General features: G+C 43.1%; 1 protein-coding gene and 1 long non-coding RNA gene across 3 annotated transcripts in view; one reads left to right on the forward strand and one right to left on the reverse strand.

The window, feature by feature from the left end:
• The first annotated feature begins 567 nt into the window (after positions 1-567).
• The window catches only part of Tlcd4 (TLC domain containing 4), a 66,253-nt gene continuing 50,202 nt past the window's right edge, over positions 568-16,618 (forward strand). For both annotated transcript variants that reach the window (XM_085677776.2, XM_048456658.3), the window contains exon 1: positions 568-743. The gene's annotated coding sequence lies outside the window, so the exon portion shown is untranslated. The remainder of the gene's footprint in view (positions 744-16,618) is intronic.
• On the reverse strand, positions 5,695-7,735 carry LOC125414614 (uncharacterized). Its single transcript, XR_007236321.3, has 3 exons — positions 7,651-7,735; positions 7,215-7,410; positions 5,695-7,074 (listed from the first exon to the last, which is right to left on the reverse strand). It is a non-coding gene; the product is annotated as an uncharacterized LOC125414614 (long non-coding RNA).

Raw genomic sequence — 16,618 nt, forward strand, 5'->3', positions numbered from 1 at the left:
CAGGGTGGTAAGAACTTCAGAGGAACCAGAGTTTTAGGAGGGAGCAGAAAAGGGAACAGGAGAAGTGTCTTCCCCATATCCTAGGTGGGTGTGAGAAACATGGTCTCTATTTGAGAGGCATACCAGGAACATGTGGGAGAGCGAGGCCTTGGCTTAAGCAGTGAAGGAGGAAAGATGTTCCAAGATGAGAATATCACAAGTCATATATTAAGAAAGGCAGGGGACGGGAAGGATTCAGAGGGCGAGGAACGAGCTGAATCAGACTGGGGGGTTTTAAATAATTCAGTTTTATTTAAAAGGTAAGACTCAATGGTATGGATGATCTGGCAGGCTTCTGGAATCGAAGTAGTTGGGAATATAGGCAGGCTCCCGTTTTTAGTCCCAATCTCCCAGCCCCTATTACGTGGTGTTCCCAAGACACCACACTAGGGATATAGGGCTAATGCAGGAGCAGTTGACACCCAGGGCTAATGCAGGAGCAGTTGTTGACGCCCAAGCGGTGACTTAACAATAAGACTGATTATGTGAAGCACCAACCTCTTGGCAGAGTCTCCTAGAGAAGAGCCACCAATCCATGCGCTGCCCGCGTGTGGAGACTTGTAGAAACCTGGACAGCTAGATCCCTTGCCACCAGAGAATCTATCGGTTCTCGTAAAGACAGACTAGTATGGGCAAGAAGGCTGAAGATTTCCTGTAAGAACCACGGAGCCCACCTTGATCAGTATTTTGCCTTCCAGGATAAGGTAGGATAAAGAGAGATGTCCTCTGTCTGGGCTGGAGACAGAACTGGGCCATGTGACCACCAGTAATGGTGGTTGTGCATCCTACACTAAAGGTCTTCAGAAAGTTAGTGATAAATACTGTCCCAGGGCAATCCAGGGACTCCTGTAGGCGAGGCTTTTTCTAGTTATCCATGTTAACATCTGTTTGAGTCATTACTATTTACCTGCCTGAAGCCAGTAATCTAAGACTCCTCAAGGGCTAACCCTTGAAGACTATGTAGTACTTTATTATGAGTATTATAATCAGTTTGTGCATGCTTCTTGTATGCCAAGCAGTTGAAACCTAAACTATCTAATTTAATTCTCATAAAAAATACTACGAGATAGATACTATTAGGACCCTCCTTTTACAAATGAGGACCTGGAGTTACAGAAAGGTAACTCATTTTCTCTGGGTTACAAAGTCCATAAAAATCTGGATTCACTCCTCATCAGTCTAATTCTTTATTCTTTATTTTTAAAGTCACCTATAGTATCATTAAAACTTTTGTAACTTGGGGCCTGGAGAGATGGCTCAACAGTTAAGAGCACTGGTTGCTCTTCCAGAGGACCCAGGTTCAATTCCCAGCACCCACATGGTAGCTTAGAACTGTCTGTAACTCCAGTTTCAGGGGATCCACCACCCTCACACAGACAAATGTACACATAAAATAATCGAAAAGCTATTGTCACTTACATGAGCTACTATGCTATGAACAAAGCAAGATAGAAATATGCTTTTTCTTTCTAAAAAACAATACCCGACTTTTCACTTATAGAATTGAAAAAGAATAGGTTGTTTTTTGAGGCAGGGTCTCACGTAGCCCAGGTTGTCCTCACTCTTACCATGTAATTGAGAATGGCCTTGAATTTCTTTTTTTTTTTAATTCTTTTTTTTAAGATTTATTTATTATGTATACAGTGTTCTGTCTGCATGTATGCCACCAGACCAGAAGAGGGCACCAGATCTCATTACAGATGTTTGTGAGCCACCATGTGGTTGCTGGGAATTGAACTCAGGACCTCTGGAAGAGCAGGCAGCACTCCTAACCTCTGAGCCATCTCTCCAGCCTCCTGGCCTTGAATTTCTTATCTTCTTGCCTTCACCTACCAAGTGTTGGGATTATAGCTGAATGGTGGGATCAGGCTCAGGGCCTTGTGCATGCTAGGTAACCATTTGAATAACTGAGCTATATCCTCACCCTAATAAAAGGTTTTAAATACAAAAAAAGGCATACTTTTAACATTTCAACAAAGAATTACTTTCTTAAGCCAGGCTTATAGTAGCATATACATCCTGGCCCTCAGGAGGCTAAGGTAAGAGGATCATCCTGAGTTGGAGAATGTATAGTGCTATAGAGTGAGACTCTGTCTTAAAACAACAAAAGCAAACAGCAGAGGTGTGGTGGCACAAGCCTATAATCTCAACACAGGTGGAATCAGAAAGATAGGGTTCAAGACTACCCTGGACTACATAAGAGCCTACTTTAAAAATACCACCACCACCACCAGTCAGAAAAACAACTACACAACACACAAGTACATTCCTAGACTCTCCTGGGAAATAAACCATGACATTTTTCTTAAATGATAATCACAATGACTTTAAGTTTCAAGGTCGTTGGCTTTATAGGTTTTGATCAGTAAGGTTAAAAAGGTTTTCTTCATTAAGCACCCCTTATCTTTGTTAACTTTCTTACCTTCCCAATCCTCCATTCTCCTCAGAACTCCTCCTGGCATCTCCCCTGAATCCTTTCCCCCTCTTTTATATATACGGCCCCCAACATCTCCCCTTTTCTTTTTTGGTTTTTTGAGACAGGTTTTCTCTATGTAGCCCCGATTGTCCTGTAACTCACTCTGTAGATCATGCTGGCCTTGAACTCATAGAGATCCCCCTGCCTCTGCTCTGAGCGTTGGGGTTAAAGGTGTACGCCACCGCCCGGCTGACATCCACTTTTTTTCCTCTAAAAGATTGCTCTCTGCGCCTCAGAGATTTTCGTCATTGATAGGAATACAAATTCTGTCTTTCATCCTATTGGACTAGTTATTAGCCTTTAACTTCAATGCAAAGAGAAAGCACAGTAAACTTCCTGTTAAATTTGTATATACAATCCACATGGCACCTCAATGATGTCCTGCAGCCATCTAATGTGAACCATTTTCTAAGTGAGGAAGTGGAGACTTTACCATGGTAGTGAATGCTGACAGCACCTTGACTTCCTGTGTTGTGTTGTGTTGTGTTGTGTTGTGCTGTGTTGTGCTGTGTTGTGTTGTGTTGTGTTCTGTTGTGCTGTGTTGTGCTGTGTTGTGTTGTGTTGTGTTGTGGCAATCTAGCGACTTCAGAGTATAGTGATAGTTGGGGAAGGTACTTGTGATAGTTCTTCTTAGTGCTCAGTTTGCCTATATCTGGAATGAGCTACAATCCAGAAATGGAGGGCACACCTGGGAGAGATTATTTTTGTTTGGTTTCAGGTGGGCGAATCCACCTCTGGTCCAGACCTTTGAGGTAGGAAGATACATACCTTTGATTCAAATCTTGAGGTGGGAATATATATATATATACCTTTAATCCAAATCTTGAGTCAGGAAGACAGATCTTTAATCTGGGCCATACCTTCTGCTGGAAATCTATATAAGGACATAGAGGAAGGGAGCTTCCGTCTTTGCCTGCTTGCCCTCACCTTGCTAGCATATCCCTTCCTTCACTAGCATTGGAGCCTACCTCTCGGGATTCCAGGATGCATAGAAGACCAGCTGAGACAACCAGTTTCATGGGGCTGAGCAGCTACTGGGATTTCTATTCTTAGCCTTGTGGGACTGAGCATCTACCAGATTCTTGGGCTACCTGATGGATTAGCTGGGCAGCAGGATATCTATCTATCTATCTATCTATCTATCTATCTATCTATCTATCTGTCTATCTGTCTATCTGTCTATCTGTCTATCTGTCTATCTGTCTATCTGTCTATCTGTCTATCTATCTGTCTATCTGTCTATCTGTCCATCTGTCCATCTATCCATCTATCCATCTATCCATCTATCCATCTATCCATCTATCCATCTATCTATCTATCTATCTATCTATCTATCTATCTATTAATGTCTATATCTATCTATCTAATATATATATTATATATAAATAATATATATTATATATATATATATAGAGAGAGAGAGAGATTCATTCCGTAAGTTCTGTGACTCTAGAGAATCCTGACTAATACAGTACTTAATGCAGAAAAGCAAAGGGGATCAGAAAAACAGAATTTTCAGAGGTGCCACTTAAAGGTCAGTGTTATTTTCTCTTGGAACTTTTGTATAAGTATCAATGCATGTACTGAGCAACATGACTAAATGGGTTTTATTACTTTTTAATTGTGTGTGTGTGGTGTCTGTATGTGCATGGTGTGCACATAAGTGCAGGCTGGAAGAAGGTGTTGAGCACCCTCTTCATCTTGCTCAGCCTTATTCCTGAATGTGGAGCTCACAGTTTTGGGCCAGGCTGAGAGCAAACAAGTCCCCGTGGGGCTGCTCTGCCTCATACTGGGGTTACAGACATGTGGGACATGTAACATATGGGTGCTGGGATATGAACTTCAGTCTTTGACTTTTCAGCCCCTCATCCTCTAGAGTTATTCTTCTCAGTGTAACCATGACATATTAAATATGCTGTTCATCATTTATCAACGTTAGATGCCCTGTTCATTTCGAATCCCTTCTCATTTTTTTTAAATGAAAACAGGCTTTACTAACATTTAAAAAATATATAAAACTTAGACGCCTTAACACTTTCCTTGCTGAAGATTGCCTCCTCTTCTACCCCAGAACTCAGGTGGACCCTTTACTATTTGTTTACCTCGAGAAAGCTGAACACGAGAGAAATGAGCCCCGGAAAACAGTTTAACAGTTTGTAATACTTGGCCCGTCTGCTAATGGATCCTGTATTTTAACTAAAAGCTTGGAAGAAGCCATTCTCTTTCCTCCACCATGCGGTCCTTGCTTCCTCTCCCTCATCTTGACCCGGCGACTGTCAACTGTGTTCTTACTCTTAGCCAGTAGAACACTCTTAAATCTTTCTCATTAAAAAATAAAGACAAAAATCAATAATGCCCTCCCTCAGTCAGCCTGGCTCATTGACTTCTGTAACCTCCACCAGCCTAATCACTTAAAAATGGCACCGCAGTTTTTACCCACGGCTTTTCTCCCTGGGATAACGTGTTTTTCTACTCCCAAGTCTATTTTTATGCTGCCAGACTATGTCATGGGATGGAAACTGAGCACAGGGTGGTGTATCAGATGGAGTCATCCAGTTCTCCAGGGATTGGTTGATTGATTGATACAGTGTCTCACTGTGTGTCCCAGTCTGGTGACATCACCATCCTTCTGCCTCAACCTCATAAGGATTGAGAGTATAGGCAGGCACCCCTTCATCCCCAGCCCACAGGGTTCTTTCTAAAGGAGCTAATAACTCCACTCAAGAGAAAAACCTTCCGGATGAAGGGCTCGCAGGCGTTCTTTGAAATCCTTCCCCGTAAGCTTTCTCTCCAGGCTTGTATTTCTTCTTTCTAAACTGTTCAGTTTGGGAAACTCATCTTTTTTTTTTCAGCCATTTTCCACCAAAGGTTTCATCTTTTACTTATTTCATATCATCATGCTTCAGACGTCATCACTCAGACTGAGTGAGCATTTAGTCAAACCCTATGAATAAGATTAAAAGATCAAGCTCCAAACGGTGGCTCAGTCCTGCTCTACCTATAACAGATGTAGACATTGCAATAAGAAGCATTTGCTTTCTGTAAAATCAAAATCTACTTATTTCTCTACAAAATACATTTTTCTGTTTTTAAAAAATATTTTTCTTTTCTAAGGGTAATTTTTTTTATTTATCTTTATGAACAGAAAACTCAACAGTGGACACTTAATCCAGTTCAGAAGTGTCTTCTTTGACCTCTGCTTTATTCCTGCTTCGCAGTTTGAGCCACAGATTTAGGACTCAGGACATTACCCATCCTCCACCACCACCACCAGTGGCAGCAGATCTCCTGGTATCTGTCATTGTTATTGGTCCAGATAGCTTCCATATGTTTAGCCAGAGAACTCCCTTGTCTTATGAGTCAACCTGTGTGAAGGCCACAGTGGTGCATGCTTTCCTAGGCACCAGCCACCCCAGCCTGGCCTTCCTCTTAATGATGCAGCGGAGTACCGCCATCTTGAGACACAGAGCAAGCAGGAAGATCAACTGCTCAGTGGGGTCTATGTCGCGGGCAAGCACCAAGAGGTGCGCCTTCTTGATCTTCACCAAGGTGGTGACTGTCCTGCTCGAAGGGCAGGTGGTCTCTTGGTTGGGATGTCCCCATCGCCAACCACCTCTGTTTCTCCTGCTTTGTCTCTGGCCTGTCCTCATGGGCAAGGTTAAACAGCTGGGTAGCTGATTGCTGGTCCAGGGCCTAAGTGAACTGATTAATGGCAGGAGGTAGTTTGAGACACTTATAGAGGGTGGCCCTTGGTGATGATGCAGCCTGAGTAGCCGGGCCGTCTGATAAGGCAAGTGAGGTCTGTTTTGAGCTGGATGCCCCGTCCAATGCAGAAGTTCTCAATCCTTTCCTCAGAGAGGACTCGCCACCTTTTGGCTTCCCGCTTCTTCACAACGCTGAGGGCCAGGGCCACTTCCTTCCCTTGACCTTCTTTTCTTTGGGCATTTTTGCTCTGCTAGAGGAGAGCTTTTCTCCCTCCTTAAAAGACCTTTGGGGCTTTTTGTAGAAGAAAAAGAGATCCTGCTTTCTTTGCAACCAAAACAGAAACATAACAAAACAAAAACAACAAAAACAAACAAACAAAAAACACCCAAAAGTAAGAACAGAAAGAATCCAACGAAACAAAAAGCCCCACCTCAACCCTTTTTATCCATTCTTTGAGAATTTCACACACTGTGTTTTGATTACACCTCCCCTCCCCAGCTCCTCCCAGAGTCACCCATTGTCCTTAATTTGCTCTCAGTCCTTTGAGAAAAAAAAACTTGCATGAAGTTTCAGAATTAGAGTCACCGTGTCTTCTGTTAGGAATTTTGGATAGCAGGCAGCCACGAGTTCAGCTGAGCCTGCCTGTCTTTGGTCAGATTGACTGTTGCTGACCCATAGCTTTCATCCATTCAAACTCACCCACTTGTTAACCTTCCCTACTTGGGTAGGGCTTTTCCTTATACCTGTCATTAAGGTATTTCTGGCCTGGCCTTTGTTGGTTTCCACACTCTGTGTGGATCCTCTTGATTCTCCAGGAAATAAACCATTTAACTTGTGCCGCTGCGGTAGTTGGCCTGTGAGAATTTGGGTAGGAGTGTGATCTCTGGGCACCCCCGAGTCTCATGCAACCACGCCCCCAAAAGAAACATGACACTTTAAATATTCTCTTCCTAGGAAAAGGGCAGTGGACGGTTTTAGAAGGTTAGTAACTTACCTTTATTTACAAATGAAGAAGGCCAGAGAAGCAGACTTAGCTTGGGACATTGTTGTTCTTCTGGTTTTTCTTCCTATCAAAAGGTGGAATTCAGGCTTCCGCCTCCTTGTATCTAAGCAGCCGGGAGGCTGAGCAATGCAGCAAAAATAATCTGGAAATTCTGGGCTAGGCCTTCAGAGACGTTGTTCTCCTTCTCCTGTCATGGTGGAAAGAAACCAGGGTGACCCTTTCTAGGACGGGAGGGGACATGGAGAAAGACACCCAGCAGACACCAGCAGCAGTGACCAGATGAGCTGGCAGCAGAAGTTGCCCAGGCCAGTGGATTCTTTGTTCCAAATCTATTAAGAACTTTCAAGATGCTGAGAGGAAAAGGCAAAGCAAGCATTGACTCTCCAGAGAAGAGCTCTGAACATCAATGTGATCTGTTCCCAATCACCTGAAAGACCATCTTGGATCATCAAGTCCCCAGTGAGCTCCCAGCTAACTGTCAATACAGAGTTAAGGCCATTTGAGAACAGGAGAAATCTCCAAGTCCAGGTCAATACTGACTCATGGAATTGCTAGCTGATAAGTGAATGTTGAAGTCACTACATTTATGATAGTTTATTTGGCAGCAACAAGTCTCTATTCCCTTATCTCTTATCAAGGTTTATTGAAGACTGAGTTGTTCAGCTTCAGCACACTTCCACCCGTCTGAGGACGACTGTGGCCTGCTTCTCCCTGTACCTGTATTCTTTGTAGCTACGCGTATAGACTGTTTCTGTGTGACTCGGATCACATTTAAACGAGGTTTTCTTTGATTCTGAGATAGGGCCTTGATATGTAGGCTTGAACTTGCGATCCTTCCGCCTCAGCTTCCTGAGTGCTGCAATTCCAGGTGGGCATCCCTGGAAAATATCCTTGTGCCTCTTTGTCTCCTTGTGCCTGCATGTCCTCATCTGCAAAGCAGAGATAACCTTTTTCGTCTTGGTGGTGGTGTTTTTTTTTTTTTTCTTGGTAAATGTAGGGCTGTGAAACTTGCCTGTTCTGACACCTGAACAGTACTTAGCCAATGCTTTGTGGAACAAATGTGATAACTAGGCTGGATGCAACTGCGCTGTCCGTAAAATCCAGGGTGAGACTTGCAGCAGAGGCATAGAAGATCGACATCCAGAGAGGTGAAAATGGACGTGGCCCTGCTTCCTGCAAAGAGCTGAGCAGTAGCAGTGAGCCCTGGAGACGGTCAGGCGTCTCCTCCCTCACGGCCCAGCTCCACCGCTTGTTCTGCTCCTGTGCCTGTTGCTTCTTCCTGCAGTAGCTTTGTCAGTGCAAAGGGCGAGTAACAAAGAGCGTCTCTGTAGTGTTCATGGGAGAGTTGAACAAAGACTACAGGAAGCCCTGGAGCATAGACTATGTGACCACATATTGATATCTGAATGCTGGTTAGCAAAGTAAGCCCAAGCCAAGGTCACTCAGAGGAAAATGGCCAAATTTGCTTTGTATTGGTCACCGTATTGGGAAACCCTGGGATGAATGCTTCCTAAGCCTCTGTGGGAACCATGACAGCAAGCAGAACCTGCTCTACCAGCGACTTCAAAAAGACCTAGCAATCCCAGTTTATTGTCTACCACTTGCCCCCCCCCCCCAACCCCTTCCACCTTCACCTTCGGCACACCGCTCCCTTTCTTCCCTTACTCTTACGTTAAACAAACAAACACACACAACCCTCTGTGCTCACCAGTTATTTTCTGAGTGCTTGGGAGTTCACAGTCGTCTCCCAGAGATTCTGATTAATAGGAGATTCACCCCACGAACCAGCAACCTCAGCACTTTGAGAGCTTGAGAGGAGTCGCTGAAGGCTTCCTGGGAGAAGCCATGTGTAACATGGGACCTGTAACATAGGTAAGCGGCATCAGTTGAGCTGCAGGCCGAGGGCAAGTGGTGGGGAGTGTGGCTGCTGAGAACAGAATCTGAGGCTCCCAAAGCATCGTTTACAGTTGTGTAGAAAGAAGAGAAAACTTGGAACTGTTGGGTTTTAAAGTAGATAAATATTGATGAAAAATGAGTTAGAACTGGGGAGTGGTTAGAAAGGAGGCTAATGGAGGTAATTTGTTAATCCAGTTAAGAAATTTGACCTTTATCCTGAGGGCATTCAATGGGAAATCATTTAGCATTTAAACAGAGGATTGACATTTAGAAACAGCTTTCCCTGACTACAATATGAGGAACAGAGGGCAGATCAGAAGGCTTGCCACCTTTTATTGTAAATAAAGTTTTATTGGCAACTGTGCACATTAATTTGTATTATCTTTTAGGTCTTAGGTATCTAACTTAGTAACTTACCATCTGTCTCACAAACCCTGAACTATATACTATCTGACCCTTTTAAGAATATTTGTGGAAGATCTCCTAAGTAAATTGGGAGCATGGGGACCACGGGAGAGGGTTGAAGGGCAGGGGAGAGGAAGGGAGGGGAGCAGAAAAAAATATAGCTCAATAAAAATCAATAAAAAAAGAAACAAAAAACCCAAAACAAACAAGCAAACAAAAAAGAATTACATATTAATAGTCACTCACATTTGTCATACTTATAGTGTTAGTTAGGTTCTCTAGATGCACAGAGGCACAGAGATGTATGCCACACAGATAGGTAATCTTCAAACACTTCAAAGACCTACAGAATATGGCACTTAAATGTTTCAATAATTTAGAATTCTGCTGATGTGAGATGACTGCTCTTGGCAGCACCAATCCACTCCCAAGAGAATGATGGGCACTGAAGACTCTCCATATGGAGTTTGTTTTCTTCTTGGCAAAACTGGCATAATAGGCAAAGAACTGTTCTTGGCACAACTGCTGACAGTTGGACAGATTGGACAGTAAACAGGCTGTCCAATCTGGACAAGCAGGATACAGGGAAAGGCAACTGTTGAACCTTGCCATGACAGGGTAGAACCAGTCTTTCAAAGTTTTCTGCTTCTGAAAATGGTCTCTCAGATATTCTAGACCTATAGCCAAAGTTTGTTACCCCAGATGTTGCAGAGTCTTTGAGTGATTGGTTCTGTCGTTTCTTGTGTCTTTTGGGGGTCCCTTGCTTGCACTTCCTGCTTACTCTGGTAATATTATTTTCCTTCTCAGGTCTTTGATGGGGTTGAAGACCAGATGGTCACAGTTACAATCCTCTCATATCTTAACTAAGAGCATATCAGGTATGAGACTCAGATTCTGCAGGGTAGGACAACTCTCAGAATAATTTCTGTAATTTGCATTCACCTATGATACGAACATTTATTATGTGTTTCTTACTTAATGTTGCTCTTGTTGGTTGTAGTTCTATTTTTGTGTATGTTATTACCCTTTCTTTCTCCTTGACAATGCTTGATAATTGTTCTTATTGTATACAGTTTTGTATTAGGTTTAGAACCTTCTTATTTAGACAAAAGGGGCAAATGTAGTGGTTATTCACTCTGCCCATAACCTTGGGCTATCTGGCCTGATAGAAGCTGTGCTTCTTGTCTGCCTACCTGACGTTTTAAAAGGAAAGAGGGGGGGCACAGTTGCTTGCTCTCCCTCATGTGGTGGTTGGAGATTGGACTGCTGGTTCCATTCTCCCCCAGGCAGAACAGGGGGCCATGCAGCTATCTACCTTGTTCTGTATCCATGAGTCTATCCTAACAAATCCTTGATACCCCCTTTAAAAAAAATAAGAATATTTGTTGAGCTTAGGAACTTTTAATATAACTTGGAGGGAAATAATGGTAGCTAGCCAGCTTTGGGAAAGGCACAGGAGGAATTTTGTAAAGGGGGTCTTGTAAGATCCTTAAAACATTCTGTCAATTATTCAGACATGGATTTTAGCTTTATCATGGAGACTCCACTACTATAAGATGAGGGTAAAGGAACCAAGATTACAGTTGTAATGCAAACAACTAAGGGATAAGTGTGTGTTGTAAACGAGAGGCCAAGCATGGTGGTGCATGCCTTTAAGGCAGTGTGAGACATACGATAGGATAGATGTATTTGGTGAACTGAACCCTTACCATCATGACATTGCTGATACCTACTTTGTAGTCCTGAAACTCTGCCGTTTGATACTGGTTGATCTACAATGGCTGAACAAACCAAACAAAGAGCCCTTTTTATTTTATTTTTTACTTTTTAAACAACCTCAGTAAAACAACACCAGTAAGTCTACTGAATGTGTCCTTCCTTCAGAAAGACCAAAGTTGGGTTTCAATATTTCAATATATTTATAGCACAGCAGTAATAGCAATAAAAAAGTTGGTATAATCGCCATTGTTTTTGAGTGCTGACTAGATCTAAAATCTAGATCTACAACACAGATGCTGACCTAAGTTCTTCAGTCCCTATCACAGATCTGATCATTGTAGTCACATGTTGATAAGGAGACTTAGCCCAAAGGGTTCTCTTTCCTAATGTCATGACCACGTCAATGTGCCGTCTCAGTCACGCAAGCCCTGCCTCATAGCAGGTTGCCCTGCCTCCTCTTTCTCAGTCTTTGATCTCCTCATTCTGTTGCTGGAAATCCTTCGCCTGTCTCCTCATCTCCCGAGCAGAGTCTACATAATTTAGTGTGGCATAATTTATTTTTCATAATCTTTCAGGGCCTTAGTGGCTTCAGTTTCTGCTGCTGTTTCTGTAACTGTATATTGTATATTCCTGGTTCTTGGAGCTCTTGGGGGACATCCCAGGTCCTTCCCTGCTTCTTTGGATTTACATGTCCCTTCTCTTTCTGGAGACTCCTTCCTTCACATCGACCTGGACTTTGGGCTAAAACTCTAAGTTCCAACCAGTCTCTCCCATGAGATCTAACCTCTTGATGTTTTAGTTCTCTTATTGGAAATGACTGTTTCCTAGAAATGGTTACACAGAAAGGCCAGGGCCTTTCCCACCCACTGCTTAGTCTCTGGAAACGCTTGGTTTCTATAAGTCATGATTTTCTAAAACCTTTTTATTTGTAAAACAGGGTACTATGATGCTTTAGTGTTGCTGATCCATTATAGGGACTCAGAATCAACAGTCATTATTCAGTTCCTGTGCGATTAGATAAGAGTCCTACGCATTGTTCTAGCATCATAATTTTGAGCACACTGTTCTTCCTTAGTGATGTTCTGGTCATCTTTTGAAGTTCAACACAAACTCTTTTGTGATTTTTTTTTCCTTGGTTTTTTTTTTTTTTCATATGTGTGATAGGTTACTTGTGGACATGGGTTTGTTGTCCTGAAGTTGGTGTCCGGAGTGTTCCTCAGCCATTGTACACCTTATTCGTTGAGGCAAGCTTAGGACTTACACTCGGTTTGTTGATAAGATTAATTCTAACTTGCCAGCTTGCTCTGGGAATCCCTTCTCTCGGCCTTCAGAGCCATCTGCCATGCCCATCTTTGCATTTCCACGGGCGCTGGGAATCCAAACTCGGGTCTTTATGCTTGCATAGCAAGTCTTTTAACCACTGAGCCATCTCTCCGAACTCTTTTTCTGTAAACATTCTATGCATTTAATTCATGGTTGGCCATTTTGTCTAAATTCTCTTCTCTGCTAGCCTGGAACTCTGTGAGTACTCTGGAACTCAGAGTATTGGACTATTGCTCAACTACCCCAACCTAGTGTAAATTGGTGTTTAAAACACGTTGGCTGATTGGCTGGCTGGATAACTAATGAACAGACAAAACAATGAGCCTCACAGGACTTAGACTGAGTGATTGTATACCTAGTAGTATTAGTTTGATTTGGCAATGTTTGCTTGCTTGCTTTTACACTTTCTCTTTCACGGTAATGAACTTGAACCTAAGACCTCACACATGCTGGGCAAAAGCCCTCTAGCTGGGCTACACCCCCAACTCGTTTTTTATTTTCAGAGTGGATCTTCAAATGTGGCCCGAGTGGTCTTGAACTCATTCTGCACCACAGCCTGGACCTTGTAATTCTTCTCTTCTAGTCTCCTAAGCAGTGGGAGGCTGTGCTACCAGACCTGGCTTCCTTTCCGAAACTATTGGTATTCAGTGATTCGACTCACAGTAAACTCAAGTTAGGTCTCAGCCTCATGGAATCTAGTTTAATAATTATTCAAGCTATTATCACTATTTTTCAGATAAAGTAACTGATGTCAACATAGCATACTCAAAGTCACGCTGCTAGGAAGAAATGCAAAAACTGGCATTGTCTCACTAGTAAAGGTCTGAGGACAGTTTTCAGGAGTCAGTTTTTCCTTCTACCTTATGGGTCCCAGGAATTGAACTCGGGTCATCAGTCTTAGCAGTAAGCACCCTTACCTGCTGACCCATCTAGTCAGCCCTAAATGGGCTGGGCTGTGTATGTATGAGTTTATGTATGTATGTATTTATTTTCATAAGATTCTAGCTATTTTGTCAAGACTGTTTGAAAAATATGGTTTTGAGCTTGTATCTCTCTGATCTCAATTCCCTCATAAAAATAAAATGTGTGCATGCAAAACAACTTGTCAACTTACTGCCCTTTTTAAAGGCGAGAGCATGAGGGAAGCCGTGGAGACAAGAGGTTTATGGGAGTGACTGGTAGTTGGATTTGGGTAGGCTGAGTTGAGAACTGAGATGAATAGGAGGGTATGGTGTTGAGGAAGGTCTGAGCAAGAATGAGGCATTTCATGCAAGCCAGCCCTGAGTTCAGTCCCCAGCACCGCATAAACCAGGTATCTACCTGTAACCCCAGCACTCGGTAATGGAGCTAGGTGGATCAGAATTTCAAGGTCACCCTCAACTATCTAGTGAATTTGAGACTAGCACACATTAGTGAGAGGATAATTGCACACCCATTTCTCTCCTTTTACCACGTATGTCCCAGGGATCAGACTGAGGATGTCAGGCTTGACAACAGGTGCCATGACTCATTCAGCCATCTCTCTCTCCCTGGACCCCCAACAACTGAAGTTTCTGAGTTAGTTGAATGACCAAGGCATAGTACTTTCATAGCAGAGAAAGCTAGAGAATGAATAGTATGGTGTACTACCATGCGTCCCTGAATACACCCCGTCTCATCTGGTCCACCATGTCTCCCTGAACGCACCCTGTCTCATCTGGTCCACCATGTCTCCCTGAATGCACCCTGTCTCATCTGGTCCACCATGTCTCCCTGAATGCACCCTGTCTCATCTGGTCCACCATGCCTCCCTGAATGCATCCTGTCTCAGCTGGTCTACCATGCCACCCTAAATGCACCCCCATCTCATCTGGTCCCCCATGCCACCCCGAATGCGTTCCGTCTCACCTGATCCTGGAAGTTAACCAGCGTTGGACCTGAGTAGCATGTGGGTGGAGGAATGAAGAATATGGAGAAGAGAGACAATGCATGTTAGATTTTACTGTGGTGGATCTGGGAAAACATAGCAGCATACTAGGAATGTAGGCCTGAAGCTCAACAGAGTTCTTAATGGCTATTGTACAGTGGTGTTGATACATTTTGGGAGCATGAGGAGACAGGAAAGATGCAGTGAGTTAGGTCATCACCTGGATTAGGAGGAAATGAACTGAGTTAAAGGGTAATTGCAAAACCCTGAGGTAAATATCATAGTAAGAAAGTGTAACTATTCTTGGTTTCCATCCATACTTTGATATGAAAAGCCCAAGGGCTCGGGGATTGCTGCAAGAGCTTGTGTCTCTTATGGAGACATAAGAGCTGAACCTGGGTCAAGTAGACCAGTGTGTGTGTGTGTGTGTGTGTGTGTGTGTGTGTATGCTTGCTATCTCTGTGTGTAGGTGTGCTCACCTGTGCACATGCAAATGGAATCAGAAGTCAGATCAAGCTGGGTGCCTTTCCTCTACTGCTCTCTGCCTCACTCTTTTGAATCACGGTCTCTTACTGAAGCAGGAGCTTGCCATTTTGCTAAGATAGATGGCCAGTGACCCTCTGGGATCCACCTGCCTCCCCGACTCCCGAGGTTGCAGGTGTGCCAGCACACCCAGCTTTTTGAGTGCTGGATTCAGAATCAGATGAGAGGGCAATACATTTAGGGAATAAAACAGACATGCAACTACTACCCAGAATTCACTACTACAACCAAGAATTTCAAGGAAATGAAAAATTGTAGGTCAGATGGAAACCCCTAGTGTTCAATGTAATCAATGAGGAAAGGACCCATTGTAAATAAAATACATTATTGGGAAGTTTCAGACTTTCAAGCATAATAAGAAAAACTAGGAAGAAAACGAAGTCAGAGAGGCATATGAACTGTGGAGGCACCAGCTGTTTCAACACCCCTGGGAGAACAGGAAAAAGACGGTGAGGACAGGAAAAAGACAGTGTTATTCTGACTGTGTTGTTTCCTGAGTCGCCCTTCGAAGAAGGCACTGAGTCAGTGCCTCGGCAAAATGAGAGTTGAGTCAAAGTGACATGTTTGGGTGTTGGAAGACATTACCAATGAGTATTTGATGGAAACGTTGTGGATAGCATTTAGTTTAGATACACGTTCTACAAAGCAAAACAAAGCAAGGCCAGTTATTAGCTCCAGAGGGGGACATTGAAGACAAACGTGATCACACATGCTATTTGACTTGGTAATACCTTCTCCTCACCAGGTCAGGATGACGTAAACCTTAATTACTGTTTATCGATCATGATGAGGCTAATTTAGGAGCAAGGGCAGGGCAGGTGTGGGGGGATGTGGTGGCAATGGTGTTGTGGGAAGGTGCTAGATCCTCAAATACTGTGGTGAGATGTCAATTGATGATGTCTAGAACTGCAAATCAAGAAACTGCATGAGAATAGTATTAGAATAGGAAATGCACAGCAGGGTTTGAAGAATGCCTGAAGATCAGTGAGAAGTGGGCAGCATGGTTTTTACTTGAAGCTTTAAGAAGCTTTAAAATTTTCATATATACATGTATATTAATTTTATTAAAATTCAACTGTAAACAAAAGCAATACACATATATCCAGGGAGAAAAACACATAATGTAAGCAAAAAGAACCCAAAAGTTATCCAGAATGTCACCCTCATAGGGATAACATTTCTTAATATCTTCAAACAGTTTCTTCCTAAAACACAGTTGAAAGTACTTTTTAAGAAAAGATTTATTTATTATGTATACAGTGTTCTGTCTGCGTGTATGCTTGCAGGCCAGAAGAGGACACCAAACCTCATTACAGATGGTTGTGAGCCACCATATGGTTGCTGAGAATTGAACTCAGGACTTCTGGAAGAGCAGACAGTGCTCTTAATTGCTGAGCCATCTCTCCAGCCCCTGAAAGTACTTTTAAATATTCATAATATCTAGCAAAAAAAAAGTCTTGATATACTAAAAATTCTAAAGTAGTTACTCATTTTTATGACTAACTGCACCCCTTCAGCCCCTCTCATCCTTCCCCCTTCCTCCCTCAAACTCCACTGCTGCAGATGAACCCAGGGCCTTGTACATGCCAGGCAAGAGCTCTGC

The sequence above is a fragment of the Myodes glareolus genome, chromosome 17, assembly GCF_982192425.1.
Source record: "Myodes glareolus chromosome 17, mMyoGla1.1, whole genome shotgun sequence".
In the NCBI taxonomy this organism is placed as follows: Eukaryota; Metazoa; Chordata; class Mammalia; order Rodentia; family Cricetidae; genus Myodes; species Myodes glareolus.